Source organism: Heterodontus francisci, unplaced genomic scaffold, assembly GCF_036365525.1.
Source record: "Heterodontus francisci isolate sHetFra1 unplaced genomic scaffold, sHetFra1.hap1 HAP1_SCAFFOLD_1585, whole genome shotgun sequence".
NCBI classification, from domain to species: Eukaryota; Metazoa; Chordata; class Chondrichthyes; order Heterodontiformes; family Heterodontidae; genus Heterodontus; species Heterodontus francisci.
The window spans coordinates 3432-24393 of NW_027141365.1; the positions used below are offsets into that span (position 1 = coordinate 3432).

At 44.5% G+C, this 20962-nt stretch overlaps 1 protein-coding gene across 3 annotated transcripts in view; it reads left to right on the forward strand.

Moving 5' to 3' along the window:
• Positions 1-414: 414 nt before the first annotated feature.
• Positions 415-20962, forward strand: part of LOC137362988 (MICOS complex subunit MIC26-like) — a 48852-nt gene continuing 28304 nt past the window's right edge. The window contains exon 1 of one of the 3 annotated variants that reach the window (XM_068027097.1): positions 415-433. The gene's annotated coding sequence lies outside the window, so the exon portion shown is untranslated. Of the gene's footprint in view, positions 434-8155; positions 8257-17829; positions 17853-20962 lie in introns of those variants that run through there. The other 2 variants (XM_068027094.1, XM_068027100.1) reach the window with 2 other exon arrangements.

Below are 20962 nucleotides of genomic sequence, written 5' to 3' on the forward strand. Positions count from 1 at the left end.
GACATTGACACAGTGATACAGTACGGTGAGTGAGAGAGACATTGACACAGTGATACAGTACAGTGAGTGAGTGAGACATTGACACAGTGATACAGTACGGTGAGTGAGAGAGACATTGACACAGTGATACAGTACAGGTGAGTGAGTGAGACATTGACACAGTGATACAGTACAGTGAGTGAGAGAGACATTGACACAGTGATACAGTACAGTGAGTGAGAGAGACATTGACACAGTGATACAGTACAGTGAGTGAGTGAGACATTGACACAGTGATACAGTACGGTGAGTGAGTGAGACATTGACACAGTGATACAGTACAGTGAGTGAGAGAGACATTGACACCGTGATACAGTACAGTGAGTGAGAGAGACATTGACACAGTGATACAGTACAGTGAGTGAGAGAGTCATTGACACAGTGATACAGTACAGTGAGTGAGAGAGACATTGACACAGTGATACAGTACAGTGAGTGAGAGAGACATTGACACAGTGATACAGTACGGTGAGTGAGAGAGACATTGACACAGTGATACAGTACAGTGAGTGAGAGAGACATTAACACAGTGATACAGTACAGTGAGTGAGAGAGACATTGACACAGTGATACAGTACAGTGAGTGAGTGAGACATTGACACAGTGATACAGTACGGTGAGTGAGAGAGACATTGACACAGTGATACAGTACGGTGAGTGAGAGAGACATTGACACAGTGATACAGTACAGTGAGTGAGAGAGACATTGACACAGTGATACAGTACGGTGAGTGAGAGAGACATTGACACAGTGATACAGTACGGTGAGTGAGTGAGACATTGACACAGTGATACAGTACAGTGAGTGAGTGAGACATTGACACAGTGATACAGTACAGTGAGTGAGAGAGACATTGACACAGTGATACAGTACAGTGAGTGAGAGAGACATTGACACAGTGATACAGTACAGTGAGTGAGAGAGACATTGACACAGTGATACAGTACAGTGAGTGAGAGAGACATTGACACAGTGATACAGTACAGTGAGTGAGAGAGACATTGACACAGTGATACAGTACAGTGAGTGAGAGAGACATTGACACAGTGATACAGTACAGTGAGTGAGAGAGACATTGACACAGTGATACAGTACGGTGAGTGAGAGAGACATTGACACAGTGATACAGTACAGTGAGTGAGAGAGACATTAACACAGTGATACAGTACGGTGAGTGAGAGAGACATTGACACAGTGATACAGTACAGTGAGTGAGAGAGACATTGACACAGTGATACAGTACGGTGAGTGAGAGAGACATTGACACAGTGATACAGTACGGTGAGTGAGAGAGACATTGACACAGTGATACAGTACAGTGAGTGAGAGAGACATTGACACAGTGATACAGTACGGTGAGTGAGAGAGACATTGACACAGTGATACAGTACGGTGAGTGAGTGAGACATTGACACAGTGATACAGTACAGTGAGTGAGTGAGACATTGACACAGTGATACAGTACAGTGAGTGAGTGAGACATTGACACAGTGATACAGTACAGTGAGTGAGAGAGACATTGACACAGTGATACAGTACAGTGAGTGAGAGAGACATTGACACAGTGATACAGTACAGTGAGTGAGAGAGACATTGACACAGTGATACAGTACGGTGAGTGAGAGAGACATTGACACAGTGATACAGTACGGTGAGTGAGAGAGACATTGACACAGTGATACAGTACGGTGAGTGAGAGAGACATTGACACAGTGATACAGTACGGTGAGTGAGAGAGACATTGACACAGTGATACAGTACAGTGAGTGAGAGAGACATTGACACAGTGATACAGTACAGTGAGTGAGAGAGACATTGACACAGTGATACAGTACAGTGAGTGAGAGAGACATTGACACAGTGATACAGTACAGTGAGTGAGTGAGACATTGACACAGTGATACAGTACAGTGAGTGAGAGAGACATTGACACAGTGATACAGTACAGTGAGTGAGAGAGACATTGACACAGTGATACAGTACGGTGAGTGAGTGAGACATTGACACAGTGATACAGTACAGTGAGTGAGAGAGACATTGACACAGTGATACAGTACAGTGAGTGAGAGAGACATTGACACAGTGATACAGTACAGGTGAGTGAGAGAGACATTGACACAGTGATACAGTACGGTGAGTGAGAGAGACATTGACACAGTGATACAGTACGGTGAGTGAGAGAGACATTGACACAGTGATACAGTACGGTGAGTGAGAGAGACATTGACACAGTGATACAGTACGGTGAGTGAGAGAGACATTGACACAGTGATACAGTACGGTGAGTGAGAGAGACATTGACACAGTGATACAGTACGGTGAGTGAGAGAGACATTGACACAGTGATACAGTACAGTGAGTGAGAGAGACATTGACACAGTGATACAGTACGGTGAGTGAGAGAGACATTGACACAGTGATACAGTACGGTGAGTGAGAGAGACATTGACACAGTGATACAGTACGGTGAGTGAGAGAGACATTGACACAGTGATACAGTACGGTGAGTGAGAGAGACATTGACACAGTGATACAGTACGGTGAGTGAGAGAGACATTGACACAGTGATACAGTACGGTGAGTGAGAGAGACATTGACACAGTGATACAGTACGGTGAGTGAGAGAGACATTGACACAGTGATACAGTACGGTGAGTGAGTGAGACATTGACACAGTGATACAGTACAGTGAGTGAGAGAGACATTGACACAGTGATACAGTACAGTGAGTGAGAGAGACATTGACACAGTGATACAGTACGGTGAGTGAGAGAGACATTGACACAGTGATACAGTACGGTGAGTGAGAGAGACATTGACACAGTGATACAGTAAGTACGGTGAGTGAGAGAGACATTGACACAGTGATACAGTACAGTGAGTGAGAGAGACATTGACACAGTGATACAGTACGGTGAGTGAGAGAGACATTGACACAGTGATACAGTACGGTGAGTGAGAGAGACATTGACACAGTGATACAGTACGGTGAGTGAGAGAGACATTGACACAGTGATACAGTTTCGGTGAGTGAGAGAGACATTGACACAGTGATACAGTACAGTGAGTGAGAGAGACATTGACACAGTGATACAGTACGGTGAGTGAGAGAGACATTGACACAGTGATACAGTACGGTGAGTGAGAGAGACATTGACACAGTGATACAGTACAGTGAGTGAGAGAGACATTGACACAGTGATACAGTACGGTGAGTGAGAGAGACATTGACACAGTGATACAGTACGGTGAGTGAGAGAGACATTGACACAGTGATACAGTACAGTGAGTGAGTGAGACATTGACCCAGTGATACAGTACAGTGAGTGAGAGAGACATTGACACAGTGATACAGTACGGTGAGTGAGTGAGACATTGACACAGTGATACAGTACAGTGAGTGAGAGAGACATTGACACAGTGATACAGTACAGTGAGTGAGAGAGACATTGACACAGTGAGACAGGACAGTGAGTGAGTGAGACATTGACACAGTGATACAGTACAGTGAGTGAGTGAGACATTGACACAGTGATACAGTACAGTGAGTGAGAGAGACATTGACACAGTGATACCGTACAGTGAGTGAGAGAGACATTGACACAGTGATACAGTACAGTGAGTGAGTGAGACATTGACCCAGTGATACAGTACAGTGAGTGAGAGAGACATTGACACAGTGATACAGTACAGTGAGTGAGTGAGACATTGACACACTGATACAGTACGGTGAGTGAGAGAGACATTGACACAGTGATACAGTACAGTGAGTGAGTGAGACATTGACACAGTGATACAGTACAGTGAGTGAGAGAGACATTGACCCAGTGATACAGTACAGTGAGTGAGTGAGACATTGACACAGTGATACAGTACAGTGAGTGAGAGAGACATTGACCCAGTGATACAGTACAGTGAGTGAGAGAGACATTGACACAGTGATACAGTACAGTGAGTGAGAGAGTCATTGACACAGTGATACAGTACGGTGAGTGAGAGAGACATTGACACAGTGATACAGTACAGTGAGTGAGAGAGACATTGACACAGTGATACAGTACGGTGAGTGAGAGAGACATTGACACAGTGATACAGTACAGTGAGTGAGAGAGACATTAACACAGTGATACAGTACAGTGAGTGAGAGAGACATTGACACAGTGATACAGTACAGTGAGTGAGTGAGACATTGACACAGTGATACAGTACGGTGAGTGAGAGAGACATTGACACAGTGATACAGTACGGTGAGTGAGAGAGACATTGACACAGTGATACAGTACAGTGAGTGAGAGAGACATTGACACAGTGATACAGTACGGTGAGTGAGAGAGACATTGACACAGTGATACAGTACAGTGAGTGAGTGAGACATTGACACAGTGATACAGTACAGTGAGTGAGTGAGACAGTGATACAGTACAGTGAGTGAGTGAGACATTGACACAGTGATACAGTACAGTGAGTGAGAGAGACATTGACACAGTGATACAGTGCGGTGAGTGAGAGAGACATTGACACAGTGATACAGTACGGTGAGTGAGAGAGACATTGACACAGTGATACAGTACGGTGAGTGAGAGAGACATTGACACAGTGATACAGTACGGTGAGTGAGAGAGACATTGACACAGTGATACAGTACGGTGAGTGAGAGAGACATTGACACAGTGATCCAGTACGGTGAGTGAGAGAGACATTGACACAGTGATACAGTACAGTGAGTGAGAGAGACATTGACACAGTGATACAGTACAGTGAGTGAGAGAGACATTGACACAGTGATACAGTACAGTGAGTGAGAGACATTGACACAGTGATACAGTACAGTGAGTGAGACATTGACACAGTGATACAGTACAGTGAGTGAGAGAGACATTGACACAGTGATACAGTACAGTGAGTGAGAGAGACATTGACACAGTGATACAGTACGGTGAGTGAGTGAGACATTGACACAGTGATACAGTACAGTGAGTGAGAGAGACATTGACACAGTGATACAGTACAGTGAGTGAGAGAGACATTGACACAGTGATACAGTACGGTGAGTGAGAGAGACATTGACACAGTGATACAGTACGGTGAGTGAGAGAGACATTGACACAGTGATACAGTACGGTGAGTGAGAGAGACATTGACACAGTGATACAGTACGGTGAGTGAGAGAGACATTGACACAGTGATACAGTACGGTGAGTGAGAGAGACATTGACACAGTGATACAGTACAGTGAGTGAGAGAGACATTGACACAGTGATACAGTACGGTGAGTGAGAGAGACATTGACACAGTGATACAGTACGGTGAGTGAGAGAGACATTGACACAGTGATACAGTACAGTGAGTGAGTGAGACATTGACCAGTGATACAGTACAGTGAGTGAGAGAGACATTGACACAGTGATACAGTACGGTGAGTGAGTGAGACATTGACACAGTGATACAGTACAGTGAGTGAGAGAGACATTGACACAGTGATACAGTACAGTGAGTGAGAGAGACATTGACACAGTGAGACAGGACAGTGAGTGAGTGAGACATTGACACAGTGATACAGTACAGTGAGTGAGTGAGACATTGACACAGTGATACAGTACAGTGAGTGAGAGAGACATTGACACAGTGATACCGTACAGTGAGTGAGAGAGACATTGACACAGTGATACAGTACAGTGAGTGAGTGAGACATTGACCCAGTGATACAGTACAGTGAGTGAGAGAGACATTGACACAGTGATACAGTACAGTGAGTGAGTGAGACATTGACACACTGATACAGTACGGTGAGTGAGAGAGACATTGACACAGTGATACAGTACAGTGAGTGAGTGAGACATTGACACAGTGATACAGTACAGTGAGTGAGAGAGACATTGACCCAGTGATACAGTACAGTGAGTGAGTGAGACATTGACACAGTGATACAGTACAGTGAGTGAGAGAGACATTGACCCAGTGATACAGTACAGTGAGTGAGAGAGACATTGACACAGTGATACAGTACAGTGAGTGAGAGAGTCATTGACACAGTGATACAGTACGGTGAGTGAGAGAGACATTGACACAGTGATACAGTACAGTGAGTGAGAGAGACATTGACACAGTGATACAGTACGGTGAGTGAGAGAGACATTGACACAGTGATACAGTACAGTGAGTGAGAGAGACATTAACACAGTGATACAGTACAGTGAGTGAGAGAGACATTGACACAGTGATACAGTACAGTGAGTGAGTGAGACATTGACACAGTGATACAGTACGGTGAGTGAGAGAGACATTGACACAGTGATACAGTACGGTGAGTGAGAGAGACATTGACACAGTGATACAGTACAGTGAGTGAGAGAGACATTGACACAGTGATACAGTACGGTGAGTGAGAGAGACATTGACACAGTGATACAGTACAGTGAGTGAGTGAGACATTGACACAGTGATACAGTACAGTGAGTGAGTGAGACAGTGATACAGTACAGTGAGTGAGTGAGACATTGACACAGTGATACAGTACAGTGAGTGAGAGAGACATTGACACAGTGATACAGTGCGGTGAGTGAGAGAGACATTGACACAGTGATACAGTACGGTGAGTGAGAGAGACATTGACACAGTGATACAGTACGGTGAGTGAGAGAGACATTGACACAGTGATACAGTACGGTGAGTGAGAGAGACATTGACACAGTGATACAGTACGGTGAGTGAGAGAGACATTGACACAGTGATCCAGTACGGTGAGTGAGAGAGACATTGACACAGTGATACAGTACAGTGAGTGAGAGAGACATTGACACAGTGATACAGTACAGTGAGTGAGAGAGACATTGACACAGTGATACAGTACAGTGAGTGAGAGAGACATTGACACAGTGATACAGTACAGTGAGTGAGACATTGACACAGTGATACAGTACAGTGAGTGAGAGAGACATTGACACAGTGATACAGTACAGTGAGTGAGAGAGACATTGACACAGTGATACAGTACGGTGAGTGAGTGAGACATTGACACAGTGATACAGTACAGTGAGTGAGAGAGACATTGACACAGTGATACAGTACAGTGAGTGAGAGAGACATTGACACAGTGATACAGTACGGTGAGTGAGAGAGACATTGACACAGTGATACAGTACGGTGAGTGAGAGAGACATTGACACAGTGATACAGTACGGTGAGTGAGAGAGACATTGACACAGTGATACAGTACGGTGAGTGAGAGAGACATTGACACAGTGATACAGTACGGTGAGTGAGAGAGACATTGACACAGTGATACAGTACGGTGAGTGAGAGAGACATTGACACAGTGATACAGTACGGTGAGTGAGAGAGACATTGACACAGTGATACAGTACAGTGAGTGAGAGAGACATTGACACAGTGATACAGTACAGTGAGTGAGAGAGACATTGACACAGTGATACAGTACGGTGAGTGAGAGAGACATTGACACAGTGATACAGTACGGTGAGTGAGAGAGACATTGACACAGTGATACAGTACGGTGAGTGAGAGAGACATTGACACAGTGATACAGTACGGTGAGTGAGAGAGACATTGACACAGTGATACAGTACGGTGAGTGAGAGAGACATTGACACAGTGATACAGTACGGTGAGTGAGAGAGACATTGACACAGTGATACAGTACGGTGAGTGAGAGAGACATTGACACAGTGATACAGTACGGTGAGTGAGAGAGACATTGACACAGTGATACAGTACAGTGAGTGAGAGAGACATTGACACAGTGATACAGTACAGTGAGTGAGAGAGACATTGACACAGTGATACAGTACGGTGAGTGAGAGAGACATTGACACAGTGATACAGTACAGTGAGTCAGAGAGACATTGACACAGTGATACAGTACGGTGAGTGAGAGAGACATTGACACAGTGATACAGTACGGTGAGTGAGAGAGACATTGACACAGTGATACAGTTCGGTGAGTGAGAGAGACATTGACACAGTGATACAGTACAGTGAGTGAGAGAGACATTGACACAGTGATACAGTACGGTGAGTGAGAGAGACATTGACACAGTGATACAGTACGGTGAGTGAGAGAGACATTGACACAGTGATACAGTACAGTGAGTGAGAGAGACATTGACACAGTGATACAGTACGGTGAGTGAGAGAGACATTGACACAGTGATACAGTACGGTGAGTGAGAGAGACATTGACACAGTGATACAGTACGGTTTGAGAGAGACATTGACACAGTGATACAGTACAGGTGAGTGAGAGAGACATTGACACAGTGATACAGTACGGTGAGTGAGAGAGACATTGACACAGTGATACAGTACGGTGAGTGAGAGAGACATTGACACAGGGATACAGTACGGTGAGTGAGAGAGACATTGACACAGTGATACAGTACGGTGAGTGAGAGAGACATTGACACAGTGATACAGTACGGTGAGTGAGAGAGACATTGACACAGTGATACAGTACGGTGAGTGAGAGAGACATTGACACAGTGATACAGTACGGTGAGTGAGAGAGACATTGACACAGTGATATCAGTACAGTGAGTGAGAGAGACATTGACACAGTGATACAGTACAGTGAGTGAGAGAGACATTGACACAGTGATACAGTACAGTGAGTGAGAGAGACATTGACACAGTGATACAGTACAGTGAGTGAGTGAGACATTGACACAGTGATACAGGACAGTGAGTGAGAGAGACATTGACACAGTGATACAGTACAGTGAGTGAGAGAGACATTGACACAGTGATACAGTACAGTGAGTGAGAGAGACATTGACACAGTGATACAGTACAGTGAGTGAGAGAGACATTGACACAGTGATACAGTACAGTGAGTGAGAGAGACATTGACACAGTGATACAGTACAGTGAGTGAGAGAGACATTGACACAGTGATACAGTACAGTGAGTGAGAGAGACATTGACACAGTGATACAGTACGGTGAGTGAGAGAGACATTGACACAGTGATACAGTACAGTGAGTGAGTGAGACATTGACACAGTGACACAGTACAGTGAGTGAGAGAGACATTGACACTGATACAGTACAGTGAGTGAGAGAGAGATTGACACAGTGATACAGTACAGTGAGTGAGAGAGACATTGACACAGTGATACAGTACGGTGAGTGAGAGAGACATTGACACAGTGATACAGTACGGTGAGTGAGAGAGACATTGACACAGTGATACAGTACAGTGAGTGAGAGAGACATTGACACAGTGATACAGTACAGTGAGTGAGAGAGACATTGACACAGTGATGCAGTACAGTGAGTGAGAGAGACATTGACACAGTGATACAGTACGGTGATTGAGAGAGACATTGACACAGTGATACAGTACAGTGAGTGAGAGAGACATTGACACACTGATACAGTACAGTGAGTGAGAGAGACATTGACACAGTGATACAGTACAGTGAGTGAGAGAGACATTGACACAGTGATACAGTACAGTGAGTGAGAGAGACATTGACACAGTGATACAGTACAGTGAGAGAGAGACATTGACACAGTGATACAGTACAGTGAGTGAGAGAGACATTGACACAGTGATACAGTACGGTGAGTGAGAGAGACATTGACACAGTGATACAGTACGGTGAGTGAGAGAGACATTGACACAGTGATACAGTACAGTGAGTGAGAGAGACATTGACACAGTGATACAGTACAGTGAGTGAGAGAGACATTGACACAGTGATACAGTACAGTGAGTGAGAGAGACATTGACACAGTGATACAGTACAGTGAGTGAGAGAGACATTGACACAGTGATACAGTACGGTGAGTGAGAGAGACATTGACACAGTGATACAGTGCGGTGAGTGAGAGAGACATTGACACAGTGATACAGTACGGTGAGTGAGAGAGACATTGACACAGTGATACAGTACGGTGAGTGAGAGAGACATTGACACAGTGATACAGTACAGTGAGTGAGAGAGACATTGACACAGTGATACAGTACAGTGAGTGAGAGAGACATTGACACAGTGATACAGTACAGTGAGTGAGAGAGACATTGACACAGTGATACAGTACAGTGAGTGAGAGAGACATTGACACAGTGATACAGTACAGTGAGTGAGTGAGACATTGACACAGTGATACAGGACAGTGAGTGAGAGAGACATTGACACAGTGATACAGTACAGTGAGTGAGAGAGACATTGACACAGTGATACAGTACAGTGAGTGAGAGAGACATTGACACAGTGATACAGTACAGTGAGTGAGAGAGACATTGACACAGTGATACAGTACAGTGAGTGAGAGAGACATTGACACAGTGATACAGTACAGTGAGTGAGAGAGACATTGACACAGTGATACAGTACAGTGAGTGAGAGAGACATTGACACAGTGATACAGTACGGTGAGTGAGAGAGACATTGACACAGTGATACAGTACGGTGAGTGAGAGAGACATTGACACAGTGATACAGTACAGTGAGTGAGAGAGACATTGACACTGATACAGTACAGTGAGTGAGAGAGAGATTGATACAGTGATACAGTACAGTGAGTGAGAGAGACATTGACACAGTGATACAGTACGGTGAGTGAGAGAGACATTGACACAGTGATACAGTACGGTGAGTGAGAGAGACATTGACACAGTGATACAGTACAGTGAGTGAGAGAGACATTGACACAGTGATACAGTACAGTGAGTGAGAGAGACATTGACACAGTGATGCAGTACAGTGAGTGAGAGAGACATTGACACAGTGATACAGTACGGTGATTGAGAGAGACATTGACACAGTGATACAGTACAGTGAGTGAGAGAGACATTGACACACTGATACAGTACAGTGAGTGAGAGAGACATTGACACAGTGATACAGTACAGTGAGTGAGAGAGACATTGACACAGTGATACAGTACAGTGAGTGAGAGAGACATTGACACAGTGATACAGTACAGTGAGAGAGAGACATTGACACAGTGATACAGTACAGTGAGTGAGAGAGACATTGACACAGTGATACAGTACGGTGAGTGAGAGAGACATTGACACAGTGATACAGTACGGTGAGTGAGAGAGACATTGACACAGTGATACAGTACAGTGAGTGAGAGAGACATTGACACAGTGATACAGTACAGTGAGTCAGAGAGACATTGACACAGTGATACAGTACAGTGAGTGAGAGAGACATTGACACAGTGATACAGTACAGTGAGTGAGAGAGACATTGACACAGTGATACAGTACGGTGAGTGAGAGAGACATTGACACAGTGATACAGTGCGGTGAGTGAGAGAGACATTGACACAGTGATACAGTGCAGTGAGTGAGAGAGACATTGACACAGTGATACAGTACAGTGAGTGAGAGAGACATTGACACAGTGATACAGTACGGTGAGTGAGAGAGACATTGACACAGTGATACAGTACAGTGAGTGAGAGAGACATTGACACAGTGATACAGTACAGTGAGTGAGCGAGACTTTGACACAGTGATACAGTACAGTGAGTGAGAGAGACATTGACACGGTGATACAGTACAGTGAGTGAGAGAGACATTGACACGGTGATACAGTGCAGTGAGTGAGAGAGACATTGACACAGTGATACAGTACAGTGAGTGAGAGAGACATTGACACAGTGATACAGTACAGTGAGTGAGAGAGACATTGACACAGTGATACAGTACGGTGAGTGAGAGAGACATTGACACAGTGATACAGTACAGTGAGTGAGAGAGACATTGACACACTGATACAGTACAGTGAGTGAGAGAGACATTGACACAGTGATACAGGACAGTGAGTGAGAGAGACATTGACACAGTGATACAGTACAGTGAGTGAGAGAGACATTGACACAGTGATACAGGACAGTGAGTGAGAGAGACATTGACACAGTGATACAGTACAGTGAGTGAGAGAGACATTGACACAGTGATACAGTACAGTGAGTGAGAGAGACATTGACACAGTGATACAGTACAGTGAGTGAGAGAGACATTGACACAGTGATACAGTACAGTGAGTGAGAGAGACATTGACACAGTGATACAGTACAGTGAGTGAGAGAGACATTGACACAGTGATACAGTACAGTGAGTGAGAGAGACATTGACACAGTGATACAGTACAGTGAGTGAGAGAGACATTGACACAGTGATACAGTACAGTGAGTGAGAGAGACATTGACACACTGATACAGTACAGTGAGTGAGAGAGACATTGACACAGTGATACAGTACAGTGAGTGAGAGAGACATTGACACAGTGATACAGTACAGTGAGTGAGACATTGACACAGTGATACAGTACAGTGAGTGAGAGAGACATTGACACAGTGATACAGTACAGTGAGTGAGAGAGACATTGACACAGTGATACAGTACGGTGAGTGAGTGAGACATTGACACAGTGATACAGTACAGTGAGTGAGAGAGACATTGACACAGTGATACAGTACAGTGAGTGAGAGAGACATTGACACAGTGATACAGTACGGTGAGTGAGAGAGACATTGACACAGTGATACAGTACGGTGAGTGAGAGAGACATTGACACAGTGATACAGTACGGTGAGTGAGAGAGACATTGACACAGTGATACAGTACGGTGAGTGAGAGAGACATTGACACAGTGATACAGTACGGTGAGTGAGAGAGACATTGACACAGTGATACAGTACGGTGAGTGAGAGAGACATTGACACAGTGATACAGTACGGTGAGTGAGAGAGACATTGACACAGTGATACAGTACAGTGAGTGAGAGAGACATTGACACAGTGATACAGTACAGTGAGTGAGAGAGACATTGACACAGTGATACAGTACGGTGAGTGAGAGAGACATTGACACAGTGATAAAGTACGGTGAGTGAGAGAGACATTGACACAGTGATACAGTACGGTGAGTGAGAGAGACATTGACACAGTGATACAGTACGGTGAGTGAGAGAGACATTGACACAGTGATACAGTACGGTGAGTGAGAGAGACATTGACACAGTGATACAGTACGGTGAGTGAGAGAGACATTGACACAGTGATACAGTACGGTGAGTGAGAGAGACATTGACACAGTGATACAGTACGGTGAGTGAGAGAGACATTGACACAGTGATACAGTACAGTGAGTGAGAGAGACATTGACACAGTGATACAGTACAGTGAGTGAGAGAGACATTGACACAGTGATACAGTACGGTGAGTGAGAGAGACATTGACACAGTGATACAGTACAGTGAGTCAGAGAGACATTGACACAGTGATACAGTACGGTGAGTGAGAGAGACATTGACACAGTGATACAGTACGGTGAGTGAGAGAGACATTGACACAGTGATACAGTTCGGTGAGTGAGAGAGACATTGACACAGTGATACAGTACAGTGAGTGAGAGAGACATTGACACAGTGATACAGTACGGTGAGTGAGAGAGACATTGACACAGTGATACAGTACGGTGAGTGAGAGAGACATTGACACAGTGATACAGTACAGTGAGTGAGAGAGACATTGACACAGTGATACAGTACGGTGAGTGAGAGAGACATTGACACAGTGATACAGTACGGTGAGTGAGAGAGACATTGACACAGTGATACAGTACGGTGAGTGAGAGAGACATTGACACAGTGATACAGTACGGTGAGTGAGAGAGACATTGACACAGTGATACAGTACGGTGAGTGAGAGAGACATTGACACAGTGATACAGTACGGTGAGTGAGAGAGACATTGACACAGTGATACAGTACGGTGAGTGAGAGAGACATTGACACAGTGATACAGTACGGTGAGTGAGAGAGACATTGACACAGTGATACAGTACGGTGAGTGAGAGAGACATTGACACAGTGATACAGTACGGTGAGTGAGAGAGACATTGACACAGTGATACAGTACAGTGAGTGAGAGAGACATTGACACAGTGATATAGTACAGTGAGTGAGAGAGACATTGACACAGTGATACAGTACAGTGAGTGAGAGAGACATTGACACAGTGATACAGTACAGTGAGTGAGAGAGACATTGACACAGTGATACAGTACAGTGAGTGAGTGAGACATTGACACAGTGATACAGGACAGTGAGTGAGAGAGACATTGACACAGTGATACAGTACAGTGAGTGAGAGAGACATTGACACAGTGATACAGTACAGTGAGTGAGAGAGACATTGACACAGTGATACAGTACAGTGAGTGAGAGAGACATTGACACAGTGATACAGTACAGTGAGTGAGAGAGACATTGACACAGTGATACAGTACAGTGAGTGAGAGAGACATTGACACAGTGATACAGTACAGTGAGTGAGAGAGACATTGACACAGTGATACAGTACGGTGAGTGAGAGAGACATTGACACAGTGATACAGTACAGTGAGTGAGTGAGACATTGACACAGTGACACAGTACAGTGAGTGAGAGAGACATTGACACTGATACAGTACAGTGAGTGAGAGAGAGATTGACACAGTGATACAGTACAGTGAGTGAGAGAGACATTGACACAGTGATACAGTACGGTGAGTGAGAGAGACATTGACACAGTGATACAGTACGGTGAGTGAGAGAGACATTGACACAGTGATACAGTACAGTGAGTGAGAGAGACATTGACACAGTGATACAGTACAGTGAGTGAGAGAGACATTGACACAGTGATGCAGTACAGTGAGTGAGAGAGACATTGACACAGTGATACAGTACGGTGATTGAGAGAGACATTGACACAGTGATACAGTACAGTGAGTGAGAGAGACATTGACACACTGATACAGTACAGTGAGTGAGAGAGACATTGACACAGTGATACAGTACAGTGAGTGAGAGAGACATTGACACAGTGATACAGTACAGTGAGTGAGAGAGACATTGACACAGTGATACAGTACAGTGAGAGAGACATTGACACAGTGATACAGTACAGTGAGTGAGAGAGACATTGACACAGTGATACAGTACGGTGAGTGAGAGAGACATTGACACAGTGATACAGTACGGTGAGTGAGAGAGACATTGACACAGTGATACAGTACAGTGAGTGAGAGAGACATTGACACAGTGATACAGTACAGTGAGTGAGAGAGACATTGACACAGTGATACAGTACAGTGAGTGAGAGAGACATTGACACAGTGATACAGTACAGTGAGTGAGAGAGACATTGACACAGTGATACAGTACGGTGAGTGAGAGAGACATTGACACAGTGATACAGTGCGGTGAGTGAGAGAGACATTGACACAGTGATACAGTACGGTGAGTGAGAGAGACATTGACACAGTGATACAGTACGGTGAGTGAGAGAGACATTGACACAGTGATACAGTACAGTGAGTGAGAGAGACATTGACACAGTGATACAGTACAGTGAGTGAGAGAGACATTGACACAGTGATACAGTACGGTGAGTGAGAGAGACATTGACACAGTGATACAGTACGGTGAGTGAGAGAGACATTGACACAGTGATACAGTACAGTGAGTGAGAGAGACATTGACACACTGATACAGTACAGTGAGTGAGAGAGACATTGACACAGTGATACAGTACAGTGAGTGAGAGAGACATTGACACAGTGATACAGTACAGTGAGTGAGACATTGACACAGTGATACAGTACAGTGAGTGAGAGAGACATTGACACAGTGATACAGTACAGTGAGTGAGAGAGACATTGACACAGTGATACAGTACGGTGAGTGAGTGAGACATTGACACAGTGATACAGTACAGTGAGTGAGAGAGACATTGACACAGTGATACAGTACAGTGAGTGAGAGAGACATTGACACAGTGATACAGTACGGTGAGTGAGAGAGACATTGACACAGTGATACAGTACGGTGAGTGAGAGAGACATTGACACAGTGATACAGTACGGTGAGTGAGAGAGACATTGACACAGTGATACAGTACGGTGAGTGAGAGAGACATTGACACAGTGATACAGTACGGTGAGTGAGAGAGACATTGACACAGTGATACAGTACGGTGAGTGAGAGAGACATTGACACAGTGATACAGTACGGTGAGTGAGAGAGACATTGACACAGTGATACAGTACAGTGAGTGAGAGAGACATTGACACAGTGATACAGTACAGTGAGTGAGAGAGACATTGACACAGTGATACAGTACGGTGAGTGAGAGAGACATTGACACAGTGATACAGTACGGTGAGTGAGAGAGACATTGACACAGTGATACAGTACGGTGAGTGAGAGAGACATTGACACAGTGATACAGTACGGTGAGTGAGAGAGACATTGACACAGTGATACAGTACGGTGAGTGAGAGAGACATTGACACAGTGATACAGTACGGTGAGTGAGAGAGACATTGACACAGTGATACAGTACGGTGAGTGAGAGAGACATTGACACAGTGATACAGTACGGTGAGTGAGAGAGACATTGACACAGTGATACAGTACAGTGAGTGAGAGAGACATTGACACAGTGATACAGTACAGTGAGTGAGAGAGACATTGACACAGTGATACAGTACGGTGAGTGAGAGAGACATTGACACAGTGATACAGTACAGTGAGTCAGAGAGACATTGACACAGTGATACAGTACGGTGAGTGAGAGAGACATTGACACAGTGATACAGTACGGTGAGTGAGAGAGACATTGACACAGTGATACAGTTCGGTGAGTGAGAGAGACATTGACACAGTGATACAGTACAGTGAGTGAGAGAGACATTGACACAGTGATACAGTACGGTGAGTGAGAGAGACATTGACACAGTGATACAGTACGGTGAGTGAGAGAGACATTGACACAGTGATACAGTACAGTGAGTGAGAGAGACATTGACACAGTGATACAGTACGGTGAGTGAGAGAGACATTGACACAGTGATACAGTACGGTGAGTGAGAGAGACATTGACACAGTGATACAGTACGGTGAGTGAGAGAGACATTGACACAGTGATACAGTACGGTGAGTGAGAGAGACATTGACACAGTGATACAGTACGGTGAGTGAGAGAGACATTGACACAGTGATACAGTACGGTGAGTGAGAGAGACATTGACACAGTGATACAGTACGGTGAGTGAGAGAGACATTGACACAGTGATACAGTACGGTGAGTGAGAGAGACATTGACACAGTGATACAGTACGGTGAGTGAGAGAGACATTGACACAGTGATACAGTACGGTGAGTGAGAGAGACATTGACACAGTGATACAGTACAGTGAGTGAGAGAGACATTGACACAGTGATATAGTACAGTGAGTGAGAGAGACATTGACACAGTGATACAGTACAGTGAGTGAGAGAGACATTGACACAGTGATACAGTACAGTGAGTGAGAGAGACATTGACACAGTGATACAGTACAGTGAGTGAGTGAGACATTGACACAGTGATACAGGACAGTGAGTGAGAGAGACATTGACACAGTGATACAGTACAGTGAGTGAGAGAGACATTGACACAGTGATACAGTACAGTGAGTGAGAGAGACATTGACACAGTGATACAGTACAGTGAGTGAGAGAGACATTGACACAGTGATACAGTACAGTGAGTGAGAGAGACATTGACACAGTGATACAGTACAGTGAGTGAGAGAGACATTGACACAGTGATACAGTACAGTGAGTGAGAGAGACATTGACACAGTGATACAGTACGGTGAGTGAGAGAGACATTGACACAGTGATACAGTACAGTGAGTGAGTGAGACATTGACACAGTGACACAGTACAGTGAGTGAGAGAGACATTGACACTGATACAGTACAGTGAGTGAGAGAGAGATTGACACAGTGATACAGTACAGTGAGTGAGAGAGACATTGACACAGTGATACAGTACGGTGAGTGAGAGAGACATTGACACAGTGATACAGTACGGTGAGTGAGAGAGACATTGACACAGTGATACAGTACAGTGAGTGAGAGAGACATTGACACAGTGATACAGTACAGTGAGTGAGAGAGACATTGACACAGTGATGCAGTACAGTGAGTGAGAGAGACATTGACACAGTGATACAGTACGGTGATTGAGAGAGACATTGACACAGTGATACAGTACAGTGAGTGAGAGAGACATTGACACACTGATACAGTACAGTGAGTGAGAGAGACATTGACACAGTGATACAGTACAGTGAGTGAGAGAGACATTGACACAGTGATACAGTACAGTGAGTGAGAGAGACATTGACACAGTGATACAGTACAGTGAGAGAGAGACATTGACACAGTGATACAGTACAGTGAGTGAGAGAGACATTGACACAGTGATACAGTACGGTGAGTGAGAGAGACATTGACACAGTGATACAGTACGGTGAGTGAGAGAGACATTGACACAGTGATACAGTACAGTGAGTGAGAGAGACATTGACACAGTGATACAGTACAGTGAGTGAGAGAGACATTGACACAGTGATACAGTACAGTGAGTGAGAGAGACATTGACACAGTGATACAGTACAGTGAGTGAGAGAGACATTGACACAGTGATACAGTACGGTGAGTGAGAGAGACATTGACACAGTGATACAGTGCGGTGAGTGAGAGAGACATTGACACAGTGATACAGTACGGTGAGTGAGAGAGACATTGACACAGTGATACAGTACGGTGAGTGAGAGAGACATTGACACAGTGATACAGTACAGTGAGTGAGAGAGACATTGACACAGTGATACAGTACAGTGAGTGAGAGAGACATTGACACAGTGATACAGTACAGTGAGTGAGAGAGACATTGACACAGTGATACAGTACAGTGAGTGAGAGAGACATTGACACAGTGATACAGTACAGTGAGTGAGTGAGACATTGACACAGTGATACAGGACAGTGAGTGAGAGAGACATTGACACAGTGATACAGTACAGTGAGTGAGAGAGACATTGACACAGTGATACAGTACAGTGAGTGAGAGAGACATTGACACAGTGATACAGTACAGTGAGTGAGAGAGACATTGACACAGTGATACAGTACAGTGAGTGAGAGAGACATTGACACAGTGATACAGTACAGTGAGTGAGAGAGACATTGACACAGTGATACAGTACAGTGAGTGAGAGAGACATTGACACAGTGATACAGTACGGTGAGTGAGAGAGACATTGACACAGTGATACAGTACGGTGAGTGAGAGAGACATTGACACAGTGATACAGTACAGTGAGTGAGAGAGACATTGACACTGATACAGTACAGTGAGTGAGAGAGAGATTGATACAGTGATACAGTACAGTGAGTGAGAGAGACATTGACACAGTGATACAGTACGGTGAGTGAGAGAGACATTGACACAGTGATACAGTACGGTGAGTGAGAGAGACATTGACACAGTGATACAGTACAGTGAGTGAGAGAGACATTGACACAGTGATACAGTACAGTGAGTGAGAGAGACATTGACACAGTGATGCAGTACAGTGAGTGAGAGAGACATTGACACAGTGATACAGTACGGTGATTGAGAGAGACATTGACACAGTGATACAGTACAGTGAGTGAGAGAGACATTGACACACTGATACAGTACAGTGAGTGAGAGAGACATTGACACAGTGATACAGTACAGTGAGTGAGAGAGACATTGACACAGTGATACAGTACAGTGAGTGAGAGAGACATTGACACAGTGATACAGTACAGTGAGAGAGAGACATTGACACAGTGATACAGTACAGTGAGTGAGAGAGACATTGACACAGTGATACAGTACGGTGAGTGAGAGAGACATTGACACAGTGATACAGTACGGTGAGTGAGAGAGACATTGACACAGTGATACAGTACAGTGAGTGAGAGAGACATTGACACAGTGATACAGTACAGTGAGTCAGAGAGACATTGACACAGTGATACAGTACAGTGAGTGAGAGAGACATTGACACAGTGATACAGTACAGTGAGTGAGAGAGACATTGACACAGTGATACAGTACGGTGAGTGAGAGAGACATTGACACAGTGATACAGTGCGGTGAGTGAGAGAGACATTGACACAGTGATACAGTGCAGTGAGTGAGAGAGACATTGACACAGTGATACAGTACAGTGAGTGAGAGAGACATTGACACAGTGATACAGTACGGTGAGTGAGAGAGACATTGACACAGTGATACAGTACAGTGAGTGAGAGAGACATTGACACAGTGATACAGTACAGTGAGTGAGCGAGACTTTGACACAGTGATACAGTACAGTGAGTGAGAGAGACATTGACACGGTGATACAGTACAGTGAGTGAGAGAGACATTGACACGGTGATACAGTGCAGTGAGTGAGAGAGACATTGACACAGTGATACAGTACAGTGAGTGAGAGAGACATTGACACAGTGATACAGTACAGTGAGTGAGAGAGACATTGACACAGTGATACAGTACGGTGAGTGAGAGAGACATTGACACAGTGATACAGTACAGTGAGTGAGAGAGACATTGACACACTGATACAGTACAGTGAGTGAGAGAGACATTGACACAGTGATACAGGACAGTGAGTGAGAGAGACATTGACACAGTGATACAGTACAGTGAGTGAGAGAGACATTGACACAGTGATACAGGACAGTGAGTGAGAGAGACATTGACACAGTGATACAGTACAGTGAGTGAGAGAGACATTGACACAGTGATACAGTACAGTGAGTGAGAGAGACATTGACACAGTGATACAGTACAGTGAGTGAGAGAGACATTGACACAGTGATACAGTACAGTGAGTGAGAGAGACATTGACACAGTGATACAGTACAGTGAGTGAGAGAGACATTGACACAGTGATACAGTACAGTGAGTGAGAGAGACATTGACACAGTGATACAGTACAGTGAGTGAGAGAGACATTGACACAGTGATACAGTACAGTGAGTGAGAGAGACATTGACACACTGATACAGTACAGTGAGTGA